The 9,110-nt window shown below is 42.7% G+C and overlaps 1 pseudogene; it reads right to left on the bottom strand.

The window, feature by feature from the left end:
• Positions 1 to 2,184: 2,184 nt before the first annotated feature.
• Positions 2,185 to 2,302, bottom strand: LOC126483029 (5S ribosomal RNA; annotated as a pseudogene).
• Between the last annotated feature and the right edge of the window lie 6,808 nt (positions 2,303 to 9,110).

Raw genomic sequence — 9,110 nt, forward strand, 5'->3', positions numbered from 1 at the left:
TTTACCCTCCACGCTTCACGACAGTACTAAATTGGTGATCCCTTGATTCCTTAGAACGTATCCTACCAACCGATCCCTTCTTCTACACAAGTTGTGCCACAAATTCCTCTTCTCCTCAATTCTACTCAGTACCTCCTCATTATTTACGTGATCCACCAATTCAACCTTCAGCATTCTTTTGTAACACCACATTTCGAAAGCTTCTATTCTCTTCTTGTCTAAGCTGTTTATTGTCCGTGTTTCACTTCCATACATGCCAACACTCCATACAAATACTTTCAGTAAAGATTTCCTGACACTTAAATCTATACTCGATATTAACAAATTTCTCTTCATCAGAAACACTTTCCTTGCCATTGCCAATCTAGTTTTATACCCTCTCTACTTCGACCATCTTCAGTTATTTGGCTCCCCAAATAACAAAATGGTTCAAATGGCTTTGAGTACTATACGACTAAACTTCTGAGGTCATCAGTCGCCTAGAACTTAGAACTAATTAAACCTAACTAACCTAAGGACATCACACACATCCATGCCCGTGGCAGGATTGGAACCTGCGACCGTAGTGGTCGCTCGGCTCCAGGCTGTAGCGCCTAGAACCGCACGGCCACTCTGGCCGGCCCCCAAATAACAAAACACATCTACTACTTTAAGTGTCTCATTTCCTAATATAATTCCCTCAGCATAACCTGATTTAATTCGACTACATTCCATTATCCTCGTTTTGTTTTTTGCTGACGTTCATCTTATATCCTCGTTTCAAGACATTGTCCACTTCGTTCAGCTGCTCTTCCAGGTCATTTTTATTTCTTCTTCCTGGACTTTAATTCCAACTACAAAGTTTTCTTTTGTTTCCGTTACTTATTATACTGATAATTCGGTAATTTTCGCACCTGTCAACATTTGTTTTTTTTGGGATTGGAATTATTATACTCTTCTTGAAGTCTGAAGGGATTTCGCCTCTCTCATACATCTTTCTCACCAGATGGTGGAGTTTCGTCAGGGCTGGTTCTCCCATGGCTATCAGTAGTTCTAATGAAATATTGTTTACTCCTGGGGCCTTGTTTCGACTTAGGTCTTTCAGTGCTCTGCAAAAATCTTCATGCAGTATCATATTTCTCATTTCATCATCCGCGTCCTCTTCCATTTCCAGAATACTTCCCTCAAGCACATCGCCCTTGTACAGGCCCTCTATGTACTCCTTCCACCTCTCTTCCTTCCCTTCTTTGCTTAGAACTGGTTTCCCGTGTGAGCTCTTGATATTCATTCAAGTGTTTCCCTTTTCTCCAACGGTCTCTTTAATTTTCCTGTAAGAAGTATCTATTTACCCCTAGTGATATATGGCTCTACATCCTTACATTTGTCCTCTAGCCATCCCTGCTTAGCTATTTTGCACTTCCTGTCGATCTCATTTTTCAGACGTTTGTATTCCTTTTTCCCGGCTTCATTTACTGTGTAGTTATATTTTCTCCTTTCGTCAATTATATTCAATACTTCTTCTGTTGCCCAAGGTTTTCTATTACCCCTCGTCTTTTTACCTACTTGATCCTCTGCCACCTTCGCTACTTCATACCTCAAACCTAGCATTCTCCTTCGGCTGTATTTCTCCCCCCCCCCCCCCCCCGCCCCCACACACACACAATTCTTTTCAGTCGTTCCCTAATGTTCTCTCTGAAAATCTCTACAAACTCTGATTCTTCATTTTATCCAGGTCCCGTCTCCTTAAATTCTCACCTTTTTTCTGTTTCTTCAGTTTTAATCTACAGTTCATAACCAATAGATTGCGGTCAGAGTTCACATCTGTCCCTGGAAATGTCTTACAATTTAAAACCTGGTTCCTACATCTCTGACTTACCATTATAAAATCTGTCTGAAACCTTTATATGTCTCCAGGCCTCTTCCACGTATACAGCCTTTTTTCACGACTCTTAAACCAAATGTTAGCTATGGTTAAGCTATGAAAACTAACTAACTAACTCCGCCCGAACAGGCCATGAAGGCCCAACGATGCCGACCGGCCACCTTGTCGTCCTCAGACCACAGGAATCAATGGGTGCGTATATGGAGCGGCGTGTGCTCAGCACACCGCTCTCCCGGCCGTCCGGCATTTTACGTGATCGGAGCCGTTACTTCTCAATCAAGTACCACTTCAGTTTGCCTCACAAGGGCTGAGTACACCCCGCTTGCCAACAGCACTCGGCAGATTTGATGTTCACCCATCCAAGAGCTAATCCAGCCCGACAGCGCTTAACTTCGGTGATCTGACGGGAACCGGTGTTACCACTGCGGCAAGGCCGTTGGCATGATTAAGTTATGTTCTGGGAAAAATGCTACCTGGCGGCTTCCTCTTTCATTCCTTACCTTCAGCTCATATTCAGCTACTACTTTTCCTTCCCTTCCTTTTCCTACTATCGAATTCCAGTCCCCCGTGACTATTAAATTTTTGTCTCCCTTTCATCTCATCATACATTTCTTCAATCTCTTTGTCATCTGCGGAGCTATTTGGCATATAAACTTGTACTACTATGGTAGGCGTGGGCTTCGTGTCTATCTTGGCTACAATAATGCGTTCGCAATGCTGATCGTAGTAGCTTACCCACGCTCCTACTTTTTTTATTCATTATCAAACCTACTCCCGCAATACACCTATTTCATTTTGTATTTATAACCCTGTATTCAACTGCCCTCAATCCTGCCATCGATCTTCACTAATTCCCCATTTCCCTTCTTAAATTTTCTAACATACCTGCCCGATTAACGGATCTGACATTCCACACTCCGATACGTAGAACGCCAGTTTTCTTTCTCCTGATAACGACGTCAAAAATGTGTGTGTGAAATCTTATGGAACTTAACTGCAAAGGTCATCAGTCACTAAGCTTACACACTAATTAACCTAAATTATGCTAAGGACAAACACACACACCCATGCCCGAGGGAGGACTCAAACCCATCGGGACCAGCCGCACAGTCCATGACTGCAGCGGCTGAGACCGCTCGGCTAATCCCGCACGGCATAACGATGTCCTCCTGAGTAGTCCCCGCACGGAGATCCTAATGGTGGACTATTTTCCCTCCAGACTATTTTACCCAAGAGGAGGCCATCGTCTTTTAACCATACGGTAAAGCTGCATGCCCTCGGGAAAAATTACAGCTGTAGTTTCCCCTTGCTCTCTGTCGTTTGCAGTACCAGGACAGCAAACCCATTTTGGTTAATGTTACAAGACCATATCAGTCAATCATCCAGACTGATGCCCCTGAAACTCCTAAAAAGGCTGCTGCCCCTCTTCAGGAACCACACGTTCGTCTGGCCTCTCAACAGATACCCCTCCGTTGTGGTTGCACCTACGGTACGGCTATCTGTATCCCTGAGGCACGAAAGCCTCCCCAACAACGGCAAGGTCCAAAGTTCATGGGAGGAACCCTGAATACAGAAATATATGTCTTATGAAGAGCTACTCAGCATTATATCCCATTCTCTGTAACTTCCTAAGCACTGTCGTTGTGCGAGCTGGATCGCTGGTATCATTGGATCTAACGTGTGACTCCTTCCCCTGATTATATGAGATTTTTTACATCCTCTGTAATCTCTAGTCAATACTTGACGTCTGCTTTGCTTGGTTTAGCCGCGGTTCATCCTTCGGGTTTCCACTTCACAATCAGTATTCAAAGTCGACTTGGGCAACTTTAGAAAGGGTGAAATGTCCTTGATGGATGTATTACCGCCCGCCGGTGTGGCCGAGCGGTTCCAGGCGCTTCAATCTGGAACCGCGCGACCGCTACGGTCGCAGGTTCGAATCGTGCCTTGGGCATGGATGTGTGTGGTGCCCTTAGGTTAGTTAGGTTTTAGTAGTTCTAAGTTCTAGGGGACTGATGACCTCGGATGTTAAGTCCCATAGTGCTAAGAGCCATTTGAACCATTTTTTTTTTTTCATGTATTACTCAGCTGACATCGCGTGACTAGTCCACATTAGGAGACATTGAGCTCTCCTGAGTGAACCAATCAGCTGTTAGTGCTCCTCTACTGACAGCACGATGCCCCCCCCCCCCCTTCCTTGCACCCTGGCGGGTCCGTCTCTCGTGGCATCTAGTGGCCAGTTCCGCACCACATACGGGTGTCGGGATACTTGTGGTCATGTAGCGTATCACTGTGTGCCTCTTATCGGGATCTCGAATGACTACCACCGTTTAATGCGCCATTGCGGACATCCCCACTGTGTCTCGCCATAGTGCTCCGGTCGGTGCGACTTGGGGACAGCAGTTCGTGACAGCGCGGGGTTCGTGACCCGGAGGGAAGGCAGGCGCCGGCGTGGCGGCCGCCTAGTGCCCGGAAATGACAATGCGCCCGCGATCTGCGCGCTTCTTACCGGGAACGCTCCCCGCGGAGTCGACGACCCTCACAAATACCTCCTGCTCAGCCGCTCGTCTTTGTGTTTCCCCTCGCAGCCGTTCCCACTGTTCGCGATGCTTACTTATTCTGTCCCCCTGTAGTCGCCGGCCAACACCTGACGCAAATGTTCTTTTCTTCGAAGACGCCGTTAGCCAGCGTCCTGTTTTGATGATAATGCACAAACATTATATAGTCGTATTTGCAAGTTTCTTACTGTCACTGTATTCGGTGGAACCCTGTTCGTCTTTGAGTTGGATGTGTAAAAAATTGCAGTTTCATTCCCCATGAATAACTAATACCACTTCTACCGCAATGCTGTCACCTTTAGTTTCGTATGCATGTCTAAACATTTCCAAAGGCATACAGCTGTGCAGCAGAAAAAACTAACAGCACGAAACAAAAACAGAAAAAAGGACTAGAGTTAATATGCTATAACAACTTAATTAGTTAGAAGTAAAAGTTTTTAATTTTTACGCATTTTTATCAGTGAATTATAGCACTTTTCCAACAAGTAAGGCGACAAATGATACTAATAGCGCTGATTTTATGGTTTAAGGAGCTTATAGTGAGTTTTCTTTTCCCTTAGTTTACGGGTCGTTGGATTTTATTCCATTACCCAGAATGGGAAACTAAGGTATATCACTCATCTTTGTCAATTACAAACAAGTTCACTGCAGTGCATAATTTTCAGTGTCAGAAAGGGGATTTCGTGTTCCAGCTGCAGTATTGTAATTTAAGGTTGAGTAATTTAATGTATTTTCAGTTTAGTATACGATAACATAATTCGAGCACAGATCCACTTTTCTTCTTTCTATCTCTGCTAGTTGGTTGCGCTAGTACTTGCTACTGCTGTGAGCAATTCTTATTTGTAATCTTTACAAGGTTATTTCCAAACGGTCACGTGATTCATGGAATGCTATAAGCATAACATAATGTTTTGTCTGTCTGAGCTTCGTAAAGCCCAAGGGAGCGAAAATACTTAAGCGTTATTAACAAACTAAAGTGAATGTTTCAGACTTACGAACACCAACCTCATGCATAAAAATCTCTTCTGTATCGCAATTAAAATATATTAAATCTGCTTTTATTTTCTCGAAAATACTCTTTTTCTGGGCTATGACTAAGCTTACTGCAGTTACCTTCTGCAAAACTTATTGTGAAACAAATAAGACATACTCTTCAAACATTAAGATTAAAATAATAATAATAATACAGGACGGGCAGCACTTTTCTTTCTCGGCAGATTTCGATTGAAAATGCGGAATTTGCTGTGGGACATCGTGGAATATTCCCGGTTCAGCTCTTACAGTTTCAAAAATTTCCGATAGGTGGCGGCGCTATACGTAACCTGCAATATGGATCCCGTAACGGAGGTGCATTCCGATCAGAGAGCTGTGAGTGAGTTTCTTTTGCCGGAAAACGAGAGCATAACAGATATTCGTAGGCACTTGCAGAATGTCTACGCAAACCTGAAAGTGAACGAGAGCACGGTGGGTTTTTGGGAATTCCGGCCGGCCACACACATGCTCAGGATACTGGAGAAATGACTTAAAGAAATGCAAAAGAATTTCTTATTCTCCATCACAGCGCAAGGTCTCCACAAGTCTGTGCACCAAGAGCAGATCACAAAACTTCATTTTACTTTTTTCCTCACATACCCTACAGCCCAGATCTCGCACCTTTGGACTTTTTTCTTTTTGGCCCAATGAGGGATGCACTCCGCGGAAAGCAGTAAGCGCATGATGTGGAGGTTACTGAGGCAGCAAGGCGTCGACTCCGACGACGACCAGTAGAGCGCTACCACGTGGGCATACAGGCCCTCCCAGTGGGATGGCGTAGGACAGCCACACTGAACGGAGGTGATGTTGAAAAATAGATTTTTGTAGCCAAAGGAATGGTAAATGATGTGGTGTATTGGACTCTTGAATAAAATCAACCTGCTTTCAGGAGGAAAAAATGTTTGACATTAATATTTTGAGGTTGAAGCTCCTTTGCCCCTTGTTTGCTTTAACAATACATATGTTTTTGGATGGAGGCCGCCTTAAGCAAAACACAATTTTGTTTTTTATTCCAAACATGTTTCATTGCAGTTGTAGCATCATCAGTGGGCTTTTATTTCATGGCTGTTAGTTAGTTCTTAAAATCGTATTTGCAAATTTTTTGAAGAACACTTAAAATTATGTATACATACTTTTTCATCACATGGCTTGGTTTTCTAGAGGTATTATGTTTTTATAGTGTCCCTTTTCTTAATATTGTATACGGTTGCAGATGACGAACTGTTTCTTAATGTGGTATACGGTTGCAGATGACAAACTGTGAAAGAAGAGAGACACTTTAAAACATAATACCCCTAGAAAACCACACCATGTGGTAAAAAGGTACGAATACACAATTTTAAGTGTTCTTCAAAAACTTTGTCATTACTATTTTAAAAACTAATATTTACATGTGTACAAACAGTAAAGATCATTCTGTATGTTTAACAGCCATGAAATAAAAGCCCGCTGATGATGCTGCAACTACAGTGAAACCTGTTTGGGATAAAAAACAAAATTGTGTTTTGCTTAAGGCGGACCCCATCCAAAAACATATGTAACGTTCTACATTACTTACTGAACATCCCCCGTGGTAGCCTGAGTAAATTTCACATGTGATTTTGGGTATTTCTGAATCTAAGAATTTATTTTTCTGATTGTTTAAAGTGCGGATAAATTTCACTTGTAGTTTATTGCTTGTGGAGGGAGCTACTTTCATTTTACGTGACCCAAATAAATTTGTTGTTTTTTGGGAAGTGCTACGTACGAGGGAATTCGGGCCACAAATTTCATTATATCATTAACTTCTTCCAGATATCCAGTAATTCCTTTCTGTGATGCTACTTGTCTCTGGATTTTGACCGTCAGTGAGCTGGACATGCCATTATCCAATGCAGTCTGCTTGATGAAGTCCAGTTCCTTCATCCTGTTTCCTGGCTTCAAAGGAATTTTGTTCGCTTTGTTCACTACCATTTTCTATGCAGCCTTCTTGTTTATATCTAAAGGCAGAATGTAGCAGGGATTGTCGTGCTGAAAAATGTCTCAGTTCTGTATGTTTTGGAATTATGCCATTTGCCATTTTGTATATGTAAATGTATTATATTATAGACACTATTTTTCTGGTAATCAGTTGTGAACACCCACAGCTCCCGACATGAAAAAAATACATTCTTACAAAAATTTCCATTCTAGAAGCGTGCTTTGTTTCAAGAACTTTGTCAACCTGTCTTGCTCAGCTGTAAACCGTATCAGGTCTTTTGCATAGCGGGCCTCTCTACCGTGGTATTGTTCTACTGACCTACAGACAATACAAGTCACTGGTCTCTCCCAAAAGACAACAGCATACAGCAGTAAAACGAAGGATGTCGGTAGTAAGGAAACAATGAGGAAAACCGATAATATTAAAGTAGTAACATTGTGTATTTATAATTCTAGATGTCGGAAATAGAAACATGTAAATAATTCAGTGTAAAGTTTCACAGAGAATGGTATGTCAAACAATATTATTTGTAGTATTGTTGATACTTGTAGACACTGGAGCGTCACGAAAACTGAGGAAGGGTTCATGGCGTGAATAAATAAACAGATCATCAGCAGGTTGTCTTTCATAATTTTTGTTTTTATTTACTAGTTTTCCAGAGCTGAGAAAGACACAGAAAGCCATTAGTTACACAGTACAATAAGACTATCTCGATGTACGATTTTTTTTCGGGTCGCTGTTAGCGATAGTGAATTACCAGTCAGTCTTTGCTATTGAGTGCATACGGTTCGGTTCCAAAAACAAGAGGCGATTAGTTCCAGGTGGACGTAATATAACGATACAAGCGAATGCAGATCAAATTAAAACAGGTTCCCGAATCTGGATGAGTTACCCGAAAAGTCATTTATCTGCGATGGACCCACGAGGCTACCGAGTGTCTGTGCTTGGACTCTGACTGGGAATAGAACGAGGAGCTATCTGCTGCTTTCCACCTGGATGCAGCCCACAATACATGTGGTGGAGATATGGTCATATTGGACATCGACAGGGATGGGGGGTGGGCGTGGAATTAAACAAGCTACCAATAATTCGGCCGCTTCCAGCAGTAATCACTTTCATTTGACCAGCGGCTGAGAAATATCCATTATTAATCTGTAGCAGAAGTGCCATACTGTAAGTAGCCAGTATGGTCCCAGCTCTCCCTCGTTGTACCCAGCAATCTTGCCTTCCCTGTTGTCGACAACTATGCGAGGAAGTCGAAGAAGGCGACTCAGAACCAAGACGTGAACGAGAAGATGACATGTAACGTTCACTACAGAATGAAAGAGAAATTCTAAAGAGATAGAAAAAAGTAAGATCAATTCTTAACGTCCCGAAGAAGACGAATTTCGGACAGGCAGGGATATGGAAGGAACCATCCCGACATTTCCTCAATCAATTACGGAACCAACAGAAACCCTTAAATCTTCATAACGAAGTTGGAATTTGAACCCACCTCCACGGGAATATGAGTCCATTGCTTTCATCTTAATTACTGCGTCTTCTTGCTCATTAGGGATCTTCGAGATGTGATAAATACCTGAGGCACGATTATACATGTATGCTAGAATTGTGGAAGCGGGAAATGATACAGATACACGGTATTCTCGAAAAGCTCCCGTGGCTTGTGGGTGGCAAGTACTGTTTATTGTCTCTCCGTCAC

Source organism: Schistocerca serialis, chromosome 5 (assembly GCF_023864345.2).
Source record: "Schistocerca serialis cubense isolate TAMUIC-IGC-003099 chromosome 5, iqSchSeri2.2, whole genome shotgun sequence".
Classification (NCBI taxonomy): domain Eukaryota; kingdom Metazoa; phylum Arthropoda; class Insecta; order Orthoptera; family Acrididae; genus Schistocerca; species Schistocerca serialis.